The sequence below is a fragment of the Channa argus genome, chromosome 2, assembly GCF_033026475.1.
Source record: "Channa argus isolate prfri chromosome 2, Channa argus male v1.0, whole genome shotgun sequence".
NCBI classification, from domain to species: Eukaryota; Metazoa; Chordata; class Actinopteri; order Anabantiformes; family Channidae; genus Channa; species Channa argus.
This window is the reverse complement of record NC_090198.1, coordinates 25,948,892-25,971,899: the sequence shown is the minus strand read 5'-3', so window position 1 is coordinate 25,971,899 and position 23,008 is coordinate 25,948,892. Positions and strand designations below refer to the sequence as shown.

The following is a 23,008-nucleotide window of genomic DNA, read 5'->3' as shown; positions in this document are numbered from 1 at the left end:
GAAGATGGTACGTTGTTCTTAAGATACTGCTCACATCCTCAGACTCTTCTTGGTCCCCAAATTCAAAAAATAATGTTATGTATAGCTTTTTTTGTTTTTTTTTTAAACATAACACAGACATTTTTTTCCTGGAGAGGACAATTTGTATATCTGGAGAGCTAGAAGAGTCTAAAAGGATTTGTGAACTGCCTTCATAATTTAGGTCAGTGTTTTCCAATGACAAGGGCTCCAGGGTTGAAAACTGCTTTTGTTGGTATCCTGAGAGTTAGCACTTGAAAGTGAGTAAGTTGCATTATAACCACGTTGTTTGACACATTTCATTAATAACCACTTTGTCTGTTTTATTATTAGAAACTAATCACAATCGACACCTTAAAAAAAGGTGCAGGTAGGCTGCACTACTCAAAGTGAGCCGGTACTCAGTACTTTTACGGATCTACGGATCTGTCGATCTACTGATCGACCGAAGCGATTTACATTTTGTTCTTCTCCAGCTGCATGCATTAGTGCTCAGTGGGGTTACGACCATCCAGTCTGTTTGCTTGGGTTAAATCTGGTGCAAATAACAAAATACTGTTACGAGAGAACCACATACATTTACTCCTATATTCTGTCCTTGTTATTGGATGAAGTAAATTTTTGTTTGTGTATTTGTACTTGTGCTTAAGTGCAGTTTTTAAGTACTTCATCCACCACTGAGTAATACTGTACATGAGAAGCACAATCTGAGGCAAATCTGTGACACTTAATCAGGATTTGCATCACAGAAAACAAACTTAAAGTACATTTTAGGATAACTACTACTCTAGTACTGCAATGGAAGTGATACATTTTGGTCTTGCAAAGAAGAAATTTTTGCTTAAGCCTTAAAACAGAAACTGACCCCCCCCTCCCATCTAAGTTAGACGCTACACATCTAATGTATGTATTTACATCAGACCACATACTCTTTCCCAGGACTTGGCACGAGTGTATGAAAACTGCAATTAGTAGGAAAAACACTGATTAACTCACGTCGATCAGTTTTCTCTGCCAGTGGCCACGATGGTCCATAGACACATGACTGACAGCAGGTTTGTCGAGGAACTAGTTGCTGCACAGCTGATCACTCACGTAGAGCAGGTAAGAAAAGCTCATCTCTTTTCTGTCCAACATAGATGGAAAATGGAACAAGAGGGAAACACAATTTTAGAAAACAACTGACTGCCAACCAAAAGACAAACTCTAAACCTTGACCAGATGTTTTAAACTTTGGCTTCTCCTAACCCGAACCACTAGACCTTATCGTTTAATCCACCATCTTCGTCTCAAGGTTCATGTTCTGCCAAAATTAACAACTTCTGGCTTAAACCTACTACAGCTTGGTAGTCCATCGCCGTCGTCTGCGAACAGATACTCTCGGCTGTTGCGTGGAGTTTGCATGTTGTGTGGGTTTATCTAATTCGTTCTATACGTCAGCCCTGAGATAGACGGACAGCTTCGATCAGCTCCATCATCCCAGTAACCCTCAACATGAAAAGCAGTTCTGATAATGGATGGGTGGATGAGAAATAGAAGGTATATTATAAACACCAAAACCAAATTTGTACTTTTCGCCTTTTCTTTGAGTGTGAAATGCAATTCAGTGTCTGTAAGAGTTCAGTTCACTGACCTTTTTCACTATCCATAATAGTGCGCCAGCAAAAACTTTCTAGAGCCACTAGATGGCAACCAAGCATAGCCTATGAGCTTTCTCACTCTTTCCTTTTCTTTTTTTTTTGTTTTTACCAGAAGGTGTCCCTTTACAGCCATAATCCCTAAAAAGAAAAAGAAAAACTCTTTAATTTATATCAACCACCAGGCTCACACTCTGTTCCATAAAAGCTTTTAGCAGGCGCTGAGCTGATGTGTCAGGTGGGTGTGGCAGGCTCATCAGCCCTGACATTTAAGTGCAGTAGTGCTCCGAGCAAAAGGGATTGTAGGATATGAGTAGATAGAGATGACAAGCCCCCCTGCGAAGATGATTGCAGCGGAGTGACAAGAGGAGACCAAACAACAGATAGAGGAAGGAGAAGGTGTCGGGAGCGGAGAGATGAAAGGCAAAAGAAAGAAAAAGAGCCTTGAGAAACAATAACTCAACCCAACAATTACAGCTTTGTCAGAATGCATATTATCTTTCATAAAGGGAGAAAAATGAAATTTCCTCATCTTATTGCATCTCATCTCAGCATATTTTATTACAAATTACCATCTTCATACTTGTCCAGCTCCAACAAATCCTTTAACCTTCCTTGACACAGAGTCTAATAGGTTTACTTGCATGTTTCACGTCTATTTTCTTCCTTTAAAAAAACGGGGAAAAAGTCGTTAGCAGGAAACCTACTGGTTTGCACCCGGCCAACCTTTAACCACGCAGCAACGGTTCAGCTCCCTTGTGGAAAAACAGCGACTGTGGAGGTGTTTTGCAAGCAGACCTCCGACCTTCCTGCATAAAGAAGGTAAACAAATTTAAGTAATGCCTGAAAAGTTACAGTGCTATTTAAAAATTCATATCACAAAACACCAGCGAAAAGTGAAAAGACATTTAAATGCACACTCGTTCATTTTAAATATGGCCAAAACTTTAGGACCACCTCTTATAATCCACTCCAGCACGACTCCACTACCCACTTTGATCTCAATAATAAATACATAGTGGAATTATCACCGTTCTGACAGTTTCAACTGAGAGATTATAACCTTGTAAATATAGAATTTATGGCAGAGCCACTGTGTGGGATCACATCAAATTGCACAGGTTGGCAATTGGCAACAATCAAATGGTCCCAATGATCAGCAGAATGTCAATACAAGGTGCTTTACTGGAAGGAAACTTGTGTGACGAGCTTTAAAGATTTTACCTAACATCTGGAACATGCACATCAGCATCAATGTACTTCGCCTTTTTTGTAAACGCAGGGTAATAACAGTACAAAAAAGTACTGAGAATACACAGTTGGTAAAACAAAAACCACAAAAACCTGATCTGACAACATTTGCACATATGAATGAATAAAAATTATATTAAAATGCCAGAAAATGTCTTGTGTGAGTCCAGGCAGTTTGCAGTAATTTGCCTTTAGATTGTGTTTTTTCAAAGTTGCCAGTATAAGAGCAAAACCGTGAATCCGAGGTAGTTTTGAGCAAAAAGTGGAGGAATATCTTACACAGTGAAGAGAACTTTAAAAACCTTGTTCCGTATTCAGAATGACCCAAACTACAAACTGATTCAAACTACATCAGTGTGTGTTTTGTGTAGCTCTGTCCATTTTGTCCTCTGCTCCATTTCTCATTCCCCAAAACACACGCGCACACACAAAAAGGTCTAAAGACAAGCGATGTACACACACTTTGACAGGGACGGAGATCCCACCACCTATGGCACTGGGTGTGCAAACACACACACACACACACAAGCGCACACAGACCCTCGGACACCCTGCGGCACTACAGCTAGACCTGCCACTCGGACATTCACCGAATCAGACGGACAAATCTCTAACAGACGGCTCCTGACAAAGAGATTTTCACCGTGACAGGAGAAGTGTGTGCAGCTGTGGGTGGTTGAGTTTACAGCAGGGAGATGGGGGGCTGGGAGCGAACTTGTCGTACATTCACACGTTTGGCTCCTCTCTCGCCGTACCACAGTCTGGGAGTCAAAGTCAAAGTTACTTCATGTCCTGCATGTCCCTCAATGTGTGTGTGAGAAAGACAAGAGGGACACACACCAACACACACATACACAGGCAGCTTTTTCCAAGACTAAAAACTCTAAATATAAAAATATTTAGTCTCTAGTCGTACGTAACCTCAGACTTCCTCCATGAGCTCCATCTTGATTTTGCAAAATAAACTGTCTCCATGGTGCCATCCCTATATTTATAAAGCAAAACTTACTTAATTATTACATATGTATCTAAAACTAAGGCTTCTTCACTTACTGTAGTGCAGCTGCCAAACAAACCAGACGTCTCTAAAAACAGCTTCACAACATCTTTGTGGAGGAATGTTCAGGTTCAGGCATTTCTCTTTGTTGCGGACGTCTGTATCAGCTGCAGTTCCAGTGGCCGAGAGGGATGAACACACTGCAGCACCTTTATTAAAACCACAAGCATATTCAAAACAAACAAAAGTTACCTTGATACAATTACACGCGCATGAGCACGCGAAAGAGAAGTTCAAAGCTCATCCCAATCAATCAGTAAAATAAAACTAAACTTTACGAAATGGGCTTTAAAAGGATAGAATTTTTTGAAAATGTCTTCCTCACTAAATAGTGGGCTGTTTCGTAAATGTATGATTTCCACATTTTATATTTGTATCAGATGTTTGCTTGTTGCACATATTGGTGAAAATGTTTGAACATTTTTTTATCCATTTCCTACACTTTCCTTCAAACTGATGATTTGGGGGTGGGGATGATTTTGCCTATGTTGATCTGCCTTGGCCAGTGTACATGTATGTAAATTATGTATATACAGACAATACATACATGCATTTACCTGGGTTCTTAAGCAACTAAGTAATTGTTTGCCAAAAAAGCCAAATTAAATAGACCATGATTCCATTGTTGTAAAAATATATATATAGAAAGGGAACATTTCCAAAAGGAGCACAGGCACTGCACACACACAAATGTTTCGCTTCAGCTTAACACTGACTGCAGATTTGTAAATCTAAAGAGTCGGAGGAGCTCTGACTTTCCTTTACTGCATTAATAATTGCAAAATATTTGACCAAGAATACCACCAAGAGTTGTACTAATTGCATAAAGGTACCAAGCAGCCACTGTGGATGAAATGCTTGATGAGACACAGTTTGATATTTCCTGACACAGTTTTCAACAAACTACAAATGCCTGCAATAATGCTGATATAATCATGTAACCCAAACACAAATACACTCACAAGTCAAAGGTGCCAGTGGAGGATAAGTGAAGCTCTGCAGAAAGTCAATTAATCTTTTCAGTGGTCCCCCTTCCCTCCGCCCTGCTTAAAAGCTTCATTTACCTCCTATGGAGAAGAGATAGAAACACCATTAGTGAGATGATGGCAGGACTGGAAAGGGGAAAGGAGAATCTCACAGTTGGATGAGTTGAAACAGTATAGGCCCACATCTCCAAGAGTGTGTGTGTGCGCAAAAAGGCGAGAGCATCTTCTGCATGGGTGAGCTCAATTAGTTTCCATCTTGATTATCAAAGGTAGTGGTGTACAACTTTTATGGCGGAAGTGTGCCTCAAATCCTGGGGATGGCAGAGGGTGGGCTGACCTGCAGAGAGAAGCCAGAGTTGGACAGATGACAGTGGAGATGTTGCTGAAGGGTTTTCTGCCACAGAGACGTGCTATGCCAAGGTGTACATTAGCAGATTCAAATATTATTTCCATTTCTAATGGATGTCTGCATGTGTGCGCGCACGCGCGTGTGTGTGTGTCGTACGGGACCCCAGCTGGAGAAATAATATTCATGTGTGTTTACATGCACACGTTTGGGTGCGTGAAATGCCAGTGAGCATATAGGTTGTGCTTCACTGAGCTCGGCTGGCTATTGGAGCACAATTGGGGGTCTCTCTGTGTGAAGGAGGTCAAAACACACACACACACACACACCCACACACCCACACACACACAAACGTAAATAAGGATGTTTGGCTGAATACTGAAGATGCTGATATGCGCAAAGTATGCAAATCAGCAGGTTCCTCCTCCTCTGAAGACATGTCCAAGTTAATAAGTCCCACATTATGGCAAACCTCGTGCCACTTACAGTATAAATCACATTGTGGTTGCATTAGTTTGTGTGTTTCACAACATTTAAATTCCAGCCTCATGCGTTCGCTACTTTTAAAATGATTTAAGTCTAGGTGCAATGTGTCCTCTCCCTGCTGCTCTTAATTACTGATGGTCTGATGTCAGGGCAGCGAGGTTTTACTTGGGTTAATGAACATGCTGCTAGAAGAAGGTCAAGTCTGACTGACAGACAGAGGGAGAAGAGAAATACCCAGGGCTGAAGACATGAAGGGGGAACCACAGGCAGGAGACCTACAGGCACAGCATTGCCCCGATCTCTTCCCGTGTGAGAAGGCTCAATGAGTCTGTGGCTCTGTTTGCACTTGTCTAGTGTGCAAACAAATGTTTTGTCCCAGTTAACTAGGTCCCAGTCGGACCAAACCTATTTGGCATTAGTCCACTGATGCTGGTGTGCATGCGTTTGGGTTGCAGCAGTAGATACTGTACACAAGCATGTGTGTGTATTGTGAACGTGGCAGCCGGGGGACAGCACGCTGCTGCTGCTGCTGACGACGACACTGGGCCCGTCTGCCTGGTGTGCCCCCTTCTGCACCAGTAGAGCTGGCACGGCCTCCTGCCTCTGCCCAGCCGATTCACAGTGTGCCAGCTGGGCGCTACCAGGAGTGGCCCTGCAGAGGCAGGATGCAGGTCAGCCGTGACAGAGGGACACGGGAGGAGAGGGAGAGAGAGAGAGGGGGGTGTGGACTAAAGTGGTGAGGATTAGATATAAACATACATGTAAAGTTATAAAGAGACTGAATGTGATGAAAGCAAAATTAGAACTTTTGTTACATTTTTTACTATACTTACTAACTACTACTAACGTGACTCCTGGCTACATTACAGGCATTTTACCATGAAAAGAAAAGCCAACAACTGCAGATGCAATTTGCAATGCGACAGAAGCAGGAATAAAATTCAGAGACAATTTCGTTTTGTTGTTGCCAAAATGTTTTTCCATTTTGTCCAGTTCTGTCTGCATAAAGAAGTTGAAGATACATTTTTCTAACTAAGGCTGAAAAAGAAAAAGAAAAAGAAAGTACAGTAAAGCTCATAGGCTCATTCGGTGCATAAGAACGTCCCAAGAAGAGTCAGGCTCCGTGTTTCTTGGTTTGCTCATCCATGTGTAAATGACACTTTTTGCAATGTACAGTGATTAGGGGAATTAGAGACCTGCTTAAGGAAATCAGTGTGTGCTCAGTCACCAGCAAGTAAGCTAGTTGCAGTGTACAATGTCAGACATTGACACCGCGCTGTGTAACTTTTTCCCACACGGCTGTTTTAAAGGCGTGTTCTTTTAGTCGCTGCTTCCATATGTAACTGGTGGAATCACAGTGGAATCACACAAGCACGGGCCACTTCCAGATCGCCCTACATGCTCAGATCAATTCAATGCAAAACTATTTCTATAAATGGTTCACAGCACATCTCCTACAGTTTGTGTCGTCTGTCACGTGTGGTTGCCGACCACAAATGGACAGATATGCAGGAAAAAAAAAAAAAGCATCTGACCCTAGGTTTATACTACACTGGTGAATTCCTACCATTGTGATACAACAACAGCCACGTCACCCAAAAAAGAAACTGTAGCTTAAAGACCCTAATCATGGATTTAGACACCAGGACTCATCATTCGAGTCAGTTCACAACTTAATGAGTTTAACAAGGTGACAAACAACAGGACACATGTCAAAGGTCTGTGACCCTGTCACTTAAGTCTTAATGGGAGATTTGCAGGGCGAGAACAAAATCCTCCTGAGGTTCTTTATGACCCGTCAATGAGACAGTGACAGGACACACACTGCCATGGATGTTTAATTTTTTTTTTTTATGGAACCAGAACATTTGAATGTGAATAACCGACACGCTGAAGAAATTACAGACATGGAGGACAGATACCAACTGAGCAGGGAAACTGATTTCAGATCAGTTAGAAAGTTATTTTGGTGCATATACAGTAGTTGTCACATATAGTTTATATACTGCTGACTTAAAGGATACCAGCTGGTCCCTTACACCTCTGCTGTTACATCCCCATGCTCTCGAGTAGCTCAAAGCCCAACTGTGCTGGCTTTGACATTGCAGAGCTGCAGGACTCTCCCTTAAAGCACCAGAATCAATGGGGAAGTCATTACACCAGTATGAGCAAAGGATCTGAACGTTCTCACCTCCTCTCTCTTCTTCTACTCCCCATCTCCTGCAACACCACGGACACTCTGTGATCACCATACCCAAGCCTGCACCTTCCCCAAAGCAGCCTTTCTCTCCCGCCTCTCCTCTGTGGGCCCTGGGTCTCTGGCTGGGGCAGGCTGGCACAGCTGTGCTGGGAGCCGTGCTGTCACGAGCGGTTAGGGTGACAGCCACTCACACTTCATAATGTCCCTCTCACAGGTCACCGAGCGACAAGCTGGGTCACCTCGCTCCAGCGGGCAGCCCCAGGGGGTGCAGAGTGCCCCTCCAACCCCACCCCACACCACACCACTCCCAACAGCACAACCTCCCCCATCCCTCCATCACCCACCACCTCTCCATCAGACCAGCCCCCTACACCCTCCTATTGCCCAGGAATATACAGGGACAGGAGGGGGCAGGTGGAGGGAAGAGGTGCTCTCTGTTCTCTGCATGGCCGAGACTCTGCTGGGGTCACGTTGAGGGGTGGGCGCACCACCTCTGATGCAGACGATGCTGGCAGGGAGGGTTAGGGTCACTATGAGCTCCCTCAGAGCAACACACTCATGTACGACTACTCCCAATACTTCTTAAGATTATAAAATTTAGCAGTTATACAATCACATCACCTTAAAACGAAAGTAGATCCAATGTAACAAAAAGCTGTATTACTTAGAAATCACAGGATCATCAATGGATTTGGTTTTCTTGTCATCGTCCATATGGGTGAAGGGATGGTATGAATGTGGTAACGGCCATAGGAGAGCTCCATATGCTCCTGATGCCTGCCATCCAACTGTCATTAATGTGCATTACCTCTGCTCCCAACCTCATTGTGAAGTCTAATCTGATAGCAATACGAGGCTGAAAAGACAGGATCCACATTAATGGGCTCAAACTGACAGTCCCTCTAATTGGTTTGCCATTTTCACCTAATTCATAGCTTTCAGGTTATCGCTATTGAAACTGTCTATCCAAATATGTCACTTGAATGAAGCGGTTGGCCTTTAATGATTCCCAAAATATCTTATTGTCTTCTAATGAAATTCTTGTCTTGAAAGATGTGAAAACCGAAATAGGAGTTCAAAGCGGTGTCGTGTAACTGCAGACACTGACAACAGACAAAGGCAACTACGTGGGGCTGCGTTGCTCGTGAAAATGTTTTCCTTCTTTACGCACTAACAAACCACAAGTAAAGCATGTGAATTTTAGGCCACGTACGCTAATTGGATGCAATGCCTTTAGTTGGCTTCAGCTGTGAGTGAGAGGCTTCGTACCTAATTCCTGTTATTCAAACAGTCACACCCTGAGAGCGGTTAATTCACTGAAGGTGCGCACACACCCACTGAACAATGTGTAGCAATTAATTTCGCTCTCCCTCCTACATCTGGCGCTTTGGTGTGACCCAGCCTCCGCTGCGCCGTGTCGCTCTGGCTACGCAAGCCTCTGCAATTTCACACGTAAAGGACCCCAATGAAACGTGAAGAGAATATGTGGCATTGTTAAATTGCATTAAAGAGTTTAAAACTGTAGATCTCTGCCCCCCCGCTCCCTTCCTGTTTCTGAGAAAACAAAGCAGTAAATGTACTCAAATGCTCAGTGACAAGATGTGACATGATGTAATATGCACCAAGGATGCATTTTCACAACAGGGAGGTTGAGGCTGAGTCCTACTATGATAAACAAATCAGGAAAAGAGATGAACAAGAGTCACACAAGGGACTGTCAGGCCTCAATGGGTCATGCATTTTAGATCAGCATTCACACAATCGTCACTCTACGGCTGACCGATACAGGAGATTCATCAAAGTGCAATTTTCATGGTCAGTATAGGTTTGGGCTTGTCACTGGGTTCCATTTCCCCCCAGAATTATTAAAGATGGTCTTAGTTAATGTATCTACAACAATGCTTATTCAATATGTGGCCTTGGTCACATCACAATAAACTATAAACCTACAGTATAAACTTTGACATTGTCGGATTAATAGTTTTTTTTGCATTGTTGTAGAATCCCTTAACAAGCATTTTGGCCAGTGATGCCAGCCAGCCGGTAAGTGACCTACAATAGCTGATCCACTGGAATCTGGGGTTCTTAAAAAAAATATATATAAAATTATATTTTATATATATGTTTAAATTGCATCTTTGCGCAATCTACTGATGTGACAGAAAATTAACTGTTAAGTCCTACTTTACCAGATTATGAGGCTGAAGGTTCAGCATAAGCTGGGAATCCAATTATCAGCGAAATGTAATTTACTAAGCAACAAAATATTAATGGATAACTTCAGAAAAAAATCTTCATACAGGCAGTAAACTTATATGTTTAGTGCCTGTATGAAGGCACTGAACGGCAGCTAGGATTAGTTTATTTGTTAAAAACTGAAAATGTGTTGACGCACTGGTCTCTGGCTCACTTCAGAACACTGTAGTTACGGTGATCCAGGCGATTCTCAGAGGAGTTGGTTAATCATTGTTAGCTTGTGTGTCCGTATGGGGATTGTAGAAAGTAGGATTAATTTGCCCAAGCTGGCCTTTAAATGACCAATGAGTTGCAACATTTCTGTCATTTACGTGCATTTAAACCTTTGGGTGTTGGTCTATTAGTTGGATGAAAACACTGTTTTTGTCCTTCCATCATTTTCACACATTTTCCACTGCCTGACAGATGCTGGTATTAGTCTGCAACATCATCACTTTTTCATTGTAACAAGAAAGATCTGTGAGTAATTTTAACCTGGTGTGTGGAATTTGATTGTATATGGACATTTTAATTATGGATGTAGTAATTAATGAACTGATTAACTAAATGCAACAGTGATGAACAAGTGAGTGATTCTGCAATATTTACTTTTCCTTTGCCCTGAACGCACCATCTCCTCCTCTTCTCCTCCTCCACTGCACCACCTCTCCTTCTCCCTCTCCCCCTCTCTCTCTCTCTCCCTCTGTGCCACTGTGCCAGTCACCCTGCTCTAGGGCTCTGGAGATATTTCAAACGTATCTGGGAAATCAATCTTACAGCAAACTGAAGGAAAACATCGAATGTCATTGAACAATAAGTATGAAGCCTGTCAGAGGTGGAGCTGAGAGCTGGGCCTGCGGCGAGTTAGGCCTGCCAGTGTCCCAGTGAGAGGCCTTGTCAGCTGGGCCCCCTGCTTCTTCTCACAAACACACACACACTTTCAGTTTATGCCTTTATAGCAGTTCACACCAACTCTATGTCTGTATACTTATTTCTTAGCTTTTTTAAATCATTAAAGTTGTATCATAAACTCACTGTACATGTTTAAAAAGCCATACACAATATAATAAATAAATATGTTAAAATTGATTATGAAATGGTGATGGTTGTAATTGTATTCTGCTACAAGGAACAATCATTCTCATTAATGACTGATGAAATGATTCTTTTCTAGATTAATTCAGTCTATAAATATCAGATGAAAAATACCTTGAGCTTGAATTTACTACCACATAATACTAAGAAACCAGCTGATAGTTAACATTTGACAAACTGCAGCCAGTGAGTTTTCTTCACATTCTTGCCTAAACTATCGCTGAGAAATCAAAAACGTTTCTGATAAATTTCTGTTCAGTCAATGAACGGCTCTAGCTTAAAAAATTATTAAACATAATCATTTGTCAAAATAATGATTCGGGCAAACTGTATTGAAAACTATGATTGATTACAGCTGTGAACCCCCTGGGTGTCCTCTTTACATCTGGCAGAGACACACAGGGAGTTTACCGAAGGACAGGCCTGGAAAACATGAGAGAGGAAGATGGATTTCAAGAGGCAGGAGGGGAAAAGGGCAGAAGAAACAGAGAGACCAGGCCCCGACAGACAAGTGAAGAGAAGCAGAAGTTGATGAAACAAGATGTCACCATTGATGGGTCATTACACCCAAGTAAGCATGGGACACTAGGTGGGTGTACAATGAGCCCCCCCACTCTTTTTCTCTCTCTTTTTGCCTCCCTCTCTGACACGAAACTACACAACTCGCCACTGCCTTGCTAATGTCGCAAATACATTTGGGACTCTGCAGTGATTATCCTCGTGGTACCACAAATCAGTGCAGCTCAGTGTGGCTGCAGCCCTAATTGGGCCTCTTATATTCACATACACGCGTTTACATCTTCAGGTCAATTGAATTAGATCTTAGAATGAGGCTGGGTGCTCAGTATCTAAGGCATCTGAGCACATCAGGGCATAAACTGGCACAAATCAGGTGAATCCGTTAAGAGAGTTTACACTTTACAGCACATGCATCCAGCATTTTTCTAACGGTCCCTTGCTGCACCCATCCTGTTCCTCATTATCATGACTCCGGGCCTGCACGAGGATCAGGCCAACGGCGTCTATGATGCCATATCAAAGAACGAAGATATGAGATCGAGAAGCGACACTAATCTACAAATCCCCAGTGTGAGAGATTAATAGTAAAGCTCAATCATTATTGGCTTTAAAGCTTACTCATTATTTAGTGACTCTGCACACAGTGTCCATATCACACACCCACTGACCACATCCCAGAGATGAGCCAATTAGGACTTTGGGCTGGAGGAGGTGCGATGTTAGTGCGTGGAATAACTTTGGATGCTGTAATTTCCCCCAAAAAAGTGTCAAGTGACTTGGAGCGATAATAAAATGTGTGTTTCTGTTGGACAGAGGGTAAGAACTGTGACGTGACGTGTCTAAGGACCATCAAATCAAGGTCCTTAGGCTGTTCAGTGGCAGGGAACAGAGAGGTCATGGTTTAAGTAACAGCACTAGAACAGATAGTGCCACTTGACTGGGAAATCGGAGGTTTCATGTGTGTCATACATCAGCTACGGATAGTGTACTGCATCATGAAGAAAACAAATGATAAAATCTCAAACAAAACAAAAAGTCTCTTTGTGAAGTTGTGTTTACTTAGTCCCCTATGCAATTAGCTGATTCATTCTAATGTCAAAAAAAGTATTCATTGTAGATTGTTTGTGTGTGTGTGTGTGTGTTTTCTGCATTAAAAGATAAATCAACAAGTATCATTCTGATTAAAGAAATGTAACCGTAAGTGGACGCAAGCCCAAGCCAACCCAAAACGCTCGCCCTGACCTTGCCATCTCCGTCAGTCAGATAAAGTAAAACCAAACTAATACAGTCCGTTTTGGATAAGGTTTTCACACATCAGGAGGGGAGCAGCCCACAGGGACCTCACATCAGCAACAATGTGTGCATTTAGACCAGTGAGTGGAACTAAAACCTGGCCCACGAACCAACTCTGCTCCATTGGGACACATAAGTGACAATAACAACCAAATTAACCACGCACATGCAGGCGTCTGCATGTCGAGCTGATATTGGTGAGCCGTGGGCTCAGTCAGTTGCCTCGGGTCCACTCTGGTCCACTGACTCGAGGGAGTACGATGAGCCGTCATGTCGCCAGTATTCTGTACTGTGAAATTAGACTGGGGTGTGAAAGTGGAAAAACCAAATAAGCATGAGGTTGAAACACCGATCACACTCTCTCACTTGTCTCATTCCTGCACCTCAACGCTGTCAAACTCTATAAAGAAGAAAATGGTCCGTGATCAGAAGTATCTTGGTTTCTCTGATGTGACTAATGTGCCATCTTTGGCTCTAGCATGTTGAAATTTCATCTCCTTCATCACTAACCGGAATTATTAAGTCTTGCACATCTCACTGAGCCAAGATATACACCAGAGAAACTAATAGAAAACTTATATTCGAACTTATTCTAAGATTTTAAGATTTTAAGGCAAATAAGGTCAAGAGAGAAATCACTGAAATAATGAACAACCTCCTGCAGAGCTGGTGTAGGAAGACGTCTCAACTTCCTCATCAACTTATCTCTTTATTACTTTGTGTCATTTTTCCTTTTACCTCCCCAAATTTCAACAGAGGATCCCTTAACTGTAGTTCCTCAGATGTTTTTTGCCCCTTATCCATTTGAAATCTTTCTTTGACCTTCGGCATGCTGCTACCTTCATGCTGGCAGCTCTAATAGCTTCCTATCCACAGAGACCACACTAACACAGCCTGAAGCATGCACACACACACACACACACACACACACACACACACCTTCTCAGAGGCTGAAACCTTTCTGTAGCAGATAACGGATTTCTCCTTTTCCCCACCTCTCTTGGAGTCTCTTCCATGCACAGCACATATATCAGAAATGCATTAAACTATCGGTTGCACATGCACCCACACACACACACACACGCATTTTACAGGAGGTTATAGGTGCAATAATAGACAAACCAACATTTTCCCACAGAAGGCACAAACAGACGCACACCTCTCCTTGCTATGGTAACCTTTTGGGGGCCTTACCTACTGTATCTGGGTGACATCTGATGGCAGAGACTCCAATTTTAGCATCCATGACCACTCAGACACATAGGACAGCGGAAACACTTGCAGAGAGCTAGTCTACAGCACTCTCACCGGACCGGGCCTAGTTATACTCAGCCTGTTTGAGGTACACTGATTACTGATATTGCACAGACACATACACACACTACCTTCACTGCAGGATATGTGTAAACTCACCATGCAGAAGCAGGTCGCTGCATTAAACACAAGCATATGCTAGCAAGGAGTCTTACTATGATCTTGCACACAGCACTTCACTAGACTGGGCTTCAGCACGCTACACTAGTCTGTATTCCACTGCATTACATGGGGCAGAGCAGGCTAATGCTAGCTCGTGCACCGCCACACCGTGTAACAAGTGGGGTCCAGCTAGCAGGATGCTAGGCTAAAGCACATGGAGGCCTCCTGCAGTCATTGGTGTGAGAGCCCATTTTCACAGTTCACACCCGACCTGCTAATGGCTGATCATTCATTCACGCTCTCTGTTGATTGTGCAGGCAGGGGGTTGGCCAATCATACAGTCCTCTAATGTACCGTACATAGTGAGGATAATCGGTGAGAGCAATGGGCATGTTAGTGTTTCGTTGGCCGTGAAAACTGCAGGTCTGGTGATCTGGGGATACTTCAGGGCAGCATCATCACTGAGATGTGCCTTGGGTGGAAAGCTGCAGGTTGGGAAAGGGACGGACATTAAGAGCTGATCAAGAAATCAAGTTTTTTTTTTTTTTTTACGTTCAGCCAGTTGAAACGTGGTCGGGTTTAAAAATGAGCAGATCTGAAAGTTTCATTGCTTTCCAGCATGTTTGTACTTTCCAGTAGAAAGAGTTAAAATCTACCTTAGCTTGAATGCAGATGAAACCGCTTCATGGTTCCGGCTTTATTAATAAAGACACTGGTTTCTTTCCGAATTTGGAAACAGTATAGAAACAATTGGACAATAATTGGGAACAGTTCTAAATAAATCACAGAAGGGACTTTACTTTAAACTTAAACGTCCTGCAGACGGTAGGTTTCCTTTAACAGGTTGAAAAGCTTTTGTGTTAGAAGATAGAGTTAGTCTAGTTTTATGTCTGATTATATTAGATTTATTAAATAAATAGTAAAGAGAAAAAAAAGAAAAAGAAAAATGCTGCTATCTGAAACATCACACAACTACACAGATTATTTCCATTTCACAGTACAAAATGATGACACCCATGTATCATATTATATTACACTAATAAATAAATGAAACAAGTGTTTTAAGCGTCTGAACACTGTCACCATTTTGCCAGAGCTAGTTCGCGCACAGTAAACCACATTACATGACTTTTCAACAATAAACAACTGGTTTTGGCAAAAACTGTAAACTGATTTTGAATACTTGTGTTGATGAGAGTTTAAAGACGATTAATACTGATGTTGGATGACGTGATGAGTGAACTGGCAGGACAAGCAGGACCCCCTGAAAAACTCCAAACCAAATGCACTGAAAGTCTCACGTTGCCGGGCACAGGTGAGACACAGACATGCCAGGTTAACCCTTGCATGGTGAGTAAAACTTCCAAAAGTTTCAGTTTTCCGAAAGAACGTGAAAACTCTGAAGCGGACCATCTCAATTATTTAAGCCCAGAATACACATTATCCATGGAACAACATTACACAACATTCTGTGGATCTTCGTCTTATATTACCAGATTTAATTTCATCGTATACTTAACCTGATGTAGCACAGTATGACTGCTATCATGATTTGAGATGAGGTCTTAATTGGACTGTCATGTGACCTCTCGCAGAGATGTATTTTTTGGGAACCTGTCATCTGTCTTTAGATAAACACCCCTCTGAAATCAACAAGGATTTTGCACAGATATAAGAATTACTTTCAAGTTAATCCATGTCTGATGGCAAAACAGATTATGCCACTAACTAGTTAACAGATGGGAACCAATGCTCAAAATTGGAAGAATCCTTTATATATTAGAGCATGTCTCAGGCAGTTTAGGGATGTTAACAGTAAAAAGATATTTCACTCCCTGTAATTAACATCAGTATAGAGAGAGAAATTCTGCACAGCTTCCTCATTTCACTGTATTATAAAATTCTAATTGACATTACGCCTGTATCCGTTTAGCATTTTCTGTTGTGCGAGCTGTGAGGCGTGCTGATGTGGAACATGTTGCATCAGTCTCCCTCACAGGTTTTTCACAGTGCATTAGGAGAACCTTGTAGAATCTGTCTTTGTGATCACACTACATTTTCTGTGCGACTTCACATCCTTACCCCGTGGAGGAGCTCGACTCCTCTCTCCTGTCCGTATGGATCTCCCGGCTCATCCCAGAAAGTCCAGTTCTGCCAAACATGACAAACTTCCTGAACTAGATCGGATTATAGCACGAGAGGAAGCATGCGGCCATTGACTCAGACTTAAATGCTCTCCAGGCTAAAAAGAGAGTGATAGAGTTAGTGCCAGAGAAGCATAATTAATGCTCTTAATTGGGCCTTTCTTTACAGTGGCAACTGATAGTCCACTCATAGCCAACCACGGCCTGGGGGCCACTGCCATGCGCTGTTAATGACGTGTGTCCTGTGCTTGTCTGATATCATACTGTACAGTTGCTGGCCTTTTTTAGCAACAACGTGTCTCGGACAACACTCTGCAGTCACATGAGGAGACGCTCTTAAACATTATCAAGCTGCACAAGAGAAACCCCACTGTTTTTCACGCTTTCTAGCAGTATACTAATCCACGCCGTCCCCTTCAAAATAATCTATTCCCGCCACGAACTGAAACGCGACGACTTCTTTCAGTTTCCTTTTGGAGTGAGCCTTTGTCCACCATAAGATGGATTTAACCTCCTGAACCTGCTCACCCCCCAAGAGGTCTTACTTACAAACACTCTCCACCTCCCTCTGAACCATGGCTCAGGGACATCGGATGGGCAATGGGGTGTAAATCCGTTGCTCTTTCAGACCCCTGCCACAGTTATTGGAAGTCATGTGTGATACGCAAGCCTGTTTGGCAGGAATAATGTACACTATCCACTTGCGCACAAACTGCTGCGGAGGTTTGTTTAAATTGATCTTTTGCTGTAGAGGTTAAAGGATTAAATTGTATGATTAAATACACCTATGCACGTTCGCAAGGATGGTTTAACTGCCATATTCCTCCTTTGATTCCAGTTGTGGACTTTTGTTGCATGTCACTATGTTATACATGTCTTCATCTATCAATGATCCAATGAGGTTACGAGTATATATTCAAAGTTAATGTTTTACATACAGTAAATCCTGCAGATTGACAGTGTTGGGTTGTATAGATTTATGCTTACTGAAAAAGACTACATTGTGTAAATGCAACATCAGCTATTTAAGTTAGAATAAGGGTATCTCTTGAAAAAACAGAACATTTATAGGTCAAGGAAACAACAATCTAGTTGAATGTTGTGTTCACTTGCCTATTTCTGTTGGGAAACATCACACCAGCAGGGGTCAGTAGTGCACTGCCATCAGAGCCTCTTTTCTCCAGCGGAACGGGTTTTATCTCACTAACTGGCTTATAACTAGGGTTACACTCATTATTTAAACTTAAATGTTTTTTTTTTCCAAATTTACATGCATGCATACATACATACATTCTATATGTGCAAAATATAACTATATATCAACCAAAAATGATATTTAACTAGATACCAAACAAACTAAAGACGTATTTTAAAATGATTATTGTCGTGCTTAATGCTCCAATTAAAAATGAAGATGAGGGTCAGTAACTGATGGGAAACTGCAGAGTGGAGAGCTCATATTTTGAAATCATAATGAACTTAGGTTAGAGTAAGACATCACTGATGCACAAAGGTAGAGACAGACATTACCTTGTAACTGTTAAATTTAATCAGCATTTATAATATTCACCTCAGTAAATTTAGATATCTCATGACAATCTCATCTAAATTTAAATTCACCCTACTTCTGGGTCTAATTAGATACTATTAGAGTGCATATCTAACTACGGTATCTATTTTTTCCTTGCCTTTGCACAAGGAGTCATTGTTTTCTGGATGCCGTTTGTGCTTAGTGACGATAAAATATTATAGTAAATAAATAAAAATGTGATCAAAGTTGAATAAAAAGTGCACCTAATAAAGGCCACATGTGCACGCAAATCACTGTGCGGACATGTCATGTTTCGTGACTTGCAAGGTCAGTGGGATGGGGTGGCAGCTTAGTGTCCAACACGGGAAGACACTGACACACTTTCTCTGTGTTTCCAGCCTCAGGCAGAGAGCTAATTAAGGAGGGACTCTGGTTTTATTTACTGTCAGCTCCAGGCTGCTGGGTGTTTGTGTGTGTGTGTGTGGCCCGGACCGATTTTGCCCCATCTGAGACTGCTCTCAGTCACACCAGTTTAGTTGGGCCTTGCCATTTTGCCCACATTCAGCCAGCGGCACTGTGATAGTGCTAACGCTGACTGTTACCCATTAGCTAAAGGTTCTCTTAAAGGGGGACCTCCTCAGCAATGCGAGGAGGCACTGGGCATGGCAGCCAGCACTGCGGGGAGAAATGTAATTACTCTGCCCTCCATATGATACAGATTTTACAGATACGTGATCAAAGATCCCATGTGGAGAATCACTGTGTTGGAATGTTTAGTACATAATATCCTGAATATTCTAAATAATGTAGCTTCTTTTCCACAATCCATCCTTTGCTTTTAATTAGGAGACCTCCAAAAATCTGCTTCTCTATGACTCCATCACATACTAGTTTTACCATAATTTGGCAAATCATTGAGTTAAAATATTCTCAACAAGGTCATCACTTGCCTAGTGCATTTCTAGTACATTATCATCAAGAGATAGGAATTATATCGTATCATTTTTTAGAGTTGAATTGTCTGTGCAAAGCATTTGGCATGAAACATATTTTAGCAATATGCAATTCGGTTTTACAATGACAATCCTTTTAACAGAAAATCTCCTAAGAAAGTCTGCAAATAAAACAAAATCAAAATGGCATCATCTAGAAAAAACAAAGGTTCAAGCAAACAGGAGAACTTTAAGAAAAACAGTGATAACTGCAAGCAACAAATTCAAATTCCTGAATTCCTGAATGTGCTGTGGCTCATACTGACACACACACTTGAGACAGACTCTAAAATACTAACTGCACTAGAGAAACTGAGGACTGAAAAATCAAGTAGGACACAACCGGAGTAAGCTATCGCCGATAAAATTAGAATCGTCAATGCAAGGAATTAAAACTATTATTACAAAATAAAAGCCCTCGGGGTGAATTAAGTGCAGCAAAACAGTGTGCCGTGCTCAATGTTTACTGCAGTTTGAGTTTGACACTGTTTCCACATCCACCTGGAAAATGTGATAAACTAGTTTGAAGCAAATCACGGTCAAAAATGCAAATTCAACATGTGTTATTTGCATTTTATCAACACTGCACATGAACAATGGAGACGTGTTGCATCCGGCATTCAATGGAAAACAGAAAATCACCATCAAAAACTAAATATTATTGAATTGATAGTACTTCTATACATCTTAAAGCACATCCAGACAATTCATGGGTGGGTGGCCGAAATTGCACTTAAACCTCTTAAACCTACAAATGCTCATAATAAATACCCACTGTCTGTGTTGACTGTGAATGGTCATTTGTAGTTACCCTGACAGCAGACACCCCCCCAAACATCCACAGATGTTGATCAAACAGAACCCGCACTCCCCGACTGGCCCCAAGCTGATTCAAACAGTTCCTCAGCAGGACTCTCTTTACAGGGTTCCACTACAGCTCCATTTGTTGGTGACAGCGCTGCAGCAGAGGTGACACACCACAGTGACAGGGGCAGCTTCCCTTCCACCCTCTCCACCACCATCCACTCACCCAGCAGTGGTGCCCCAGTGAGCACTGTACCCCTCGTCAGTCAATAAACTGCAGGTGGCCACAAACACACACACACACACACACACACACACACAAGCCATCATCGACAACCTGGAGTGTTGTGGGGAATGACAGGACGGAAAGGGGAAGTAAGTGAACAGAAGGCAGCGATAGATGGATGGACGAAGTATTTCAGTGGTATCTGAGCAGCAAGCACAGCGAGGAGAACTCTCATTATGTGCTGTTGTGTCTGACAGCGACGGTGCTGTAGCTGTTATAGGGAGCCAATGACCCAAGTGACCCGGAAAGCAAGGCGTGGCCCACACAGCTGTGGTCACCGTCGTGATCTCACACAGTGTAATTAATGCTCACAATCAGAGGTGTCTGCGCACGGGTGTGTGTGCGAACACGCACGCAGGGGTTTTGCCTGCTTATTACAACCAAACAGTGAGTTACAATCTGACAACAGAGAGCTCTGGGTAATTTCCCATCATGCCTCATCAGGAACAGCGGGGGGCCAAGAGCCTCGCCACATCAGCTCACACTCGGACCTGGGTAGAAAATTACCGTCATTAAACAGCGATGTGCGAGGGAGAGAAAGAGGGAGCCAAATAAAAGAGCCCATGATAGAGAATGGGATATTTGGAGACAGGTGGAACGGAAAACAGACACCTCATAGGAAACAAATCAAATGAAAGAGGGAGATTGGCACAGCCGGGCTACAGTAAATGCCAAAATCATGAAGCAGTATTGATATAGAAAAACTCGAGCTCTAAAGACAAATCTATCGCAGAGCTTTACCAGGTTTCTCATCTTTCTTTTCTCTCCGTTTCTCTCCCTCTCATTAGTGAGTGGATGTGATTGCATTGGCTTGAACGGTGACTCTGTATCGATCTGGTCAGCCCTCCGAGGACTAACGTAATCACTGCCCTCTGCCTCTTACACAATGTGAAAGGCAGCTGGTGGAGGGTGAGATTAGCAGTGAGACAGGTGGGAGAACAGGCAGGAGCCAATAACAGAGGATCCAACGTACAAACATTCACAGTTTAGACATCGCATAGTGCTGCAGACATGAGACAAGGCATGAAATAAAAATATGCTGATGTTTTTTTTTCCCTTTTTTTTTTAAACAGAGTGCAAGCTTCTCAGATTTTAATCTTTGTTTCATCACTGAGATATGAACAGTTTCATAGGGTAAAGATCTGTAGTGCAGCTCTGATCTGAATTCCAACCTCTGCACCATCAATACTATAGCATCTACAAAAAATTGTTTATATATTTACTTTAAAGATATGTGTGTAAAATCACAGCTTAAATGTGAGCCAAGCTCGGGTTGTTCTTGGAGGAACACAATGTTTCCTGACAGCCTGTAGTCCCACAGCTGCCTTGCTGTCTTGACAACTCTACTAGGCCTATGGTTGTGTCTTCCTGTCTTTTTTCCATCCCAGTGCTGCAAATGTTTACCCTCCCATCATCTGCCTTTACCTTCGGTGTCCCTGCACATATGTCTGCAGCTCTCTGTTACCCACCTTGACACCCTCTTGTTTTCATTTTGCCCCTTTTCCAATCCCACGGTGTTCTTTTATTTCCTCCTCTGTTGCTCTCTCTTCTTATAGTTCTCTAGTGAAAAAAAAATAAAAAAAATCATAAAAATAGCATCACTTGATCACTTGACTGAGCGTTCACCTGGCTGCCCTGCTGGCTAGAGATGAGACGAGGGAAGAGATAAAAAAACCAATGAGATGGAAAATAAACAGAGAGAGGTGAGAGACCCAGGAGACGCAGACATATGCAGAACAGAATTTATGTTTTGTTGAGGAGCTGTCATAATTTGCCAAGCAACCCAGAACCTTCTATAACACATACTGTATCTTTGCAAATAAAAAAAAAAAAAACAGGCACACACACACACACTCCCCATGTAAAGGCCTACACAGATGCGCTCTTGGTGAGGAGAAGAGAGATTCTTTGCATGGATGACCCAGTTGGGCTTGTGCCAGTTCTGGAAGTGCCTGGAGCCAAAGTGTAGACCTGGAGACACACACACACACACACACACACACACACACGTTTTCATCAGTTGTGGGGACTGTACATTGACTTATATTCATATCCTGCAGATTAAACCTAAACAAAGTCACAACTGAAAAAAAATTTAATGCTTTACATAGTGTGGTCCCTGCAAGCAAAGTGTTTTCCCCCCCAACATTAGGGTGTAAACATGTTTTGGTCCCCATAATGTCAGCAATATATGGTGAGCACTCACTCACTTACACACACACACACACACACCATCTGGTCCCGTTCCTTTTAATAACTAAAACAAGGCACACAATGTGGGCAGCATGGTGCATGGTTTCCCATCAGCCTGGCAGCGAGAGAGCAGTAAGTAACAATAGCAACAATAGCCCTGAGAACGGTAAATACACAAAGCATTACAGGTGTAGATGGAAGCCCACTACAGTGGATGAGGCCTTTGTTTGCAGAAAATTGGGGAATTTGTTGAAGGAGCCAATGATGCTTTCTGGGCTTCCACAAACACAATGTTCAAACATATGCAGCCGTACACAGCAAAAATTCTTTCTCTTCCTTTGCTCTCCCTGCCTCTCTTTTCTTCCTCTCGCTCTTTCTCCCCCTGCTGCGTACAGGAGTCTGTCTGACTTTTGATCCTGACATCTGCGTCTTGCAGGAATGTCTGTGTGCTCTCTCTGCCCTCTGATGTAGCTCCAGGAACTAATGGAATGTGAAAGAGACAGACGGGCTTCTCGTCTG

General features: G+C 42.5%; 1 long non-coding RNA gene across 3 annotated transcripts in view; it reads right to left on the bottom strand.

Moving 5' to 3' along the window:
- The window catches only part of LOC137105469 (uncharacterized), a 25,091-nt gene extending 2,083 nt beyond the window's left edge, over positions 1 to 23,008 (bottom strand). The window contains exons 1-4 of one of the 3 annotated variants that reach the window (XR_010911826.1): positions 21,766 to 23,008; positions 4,926 to 5,030; positions 1,356 to 4,112; positions 1,015 to 1,144 (exon numbers count right to left, since the gene is read on the bottom strand). This is a non-coding gene — a long non-coding RNA (uncharacterized lncRNA). Of the gene's footprint in view, positions 1 to 1,014; positions 4,113 to 4,925; positions 5,031 to 21,765 lie in introns of all 3 variants that reach the window. The other 2 variants (XR_010911825.1, XR_010911824.1) reach the window with 2 other exon arrangements.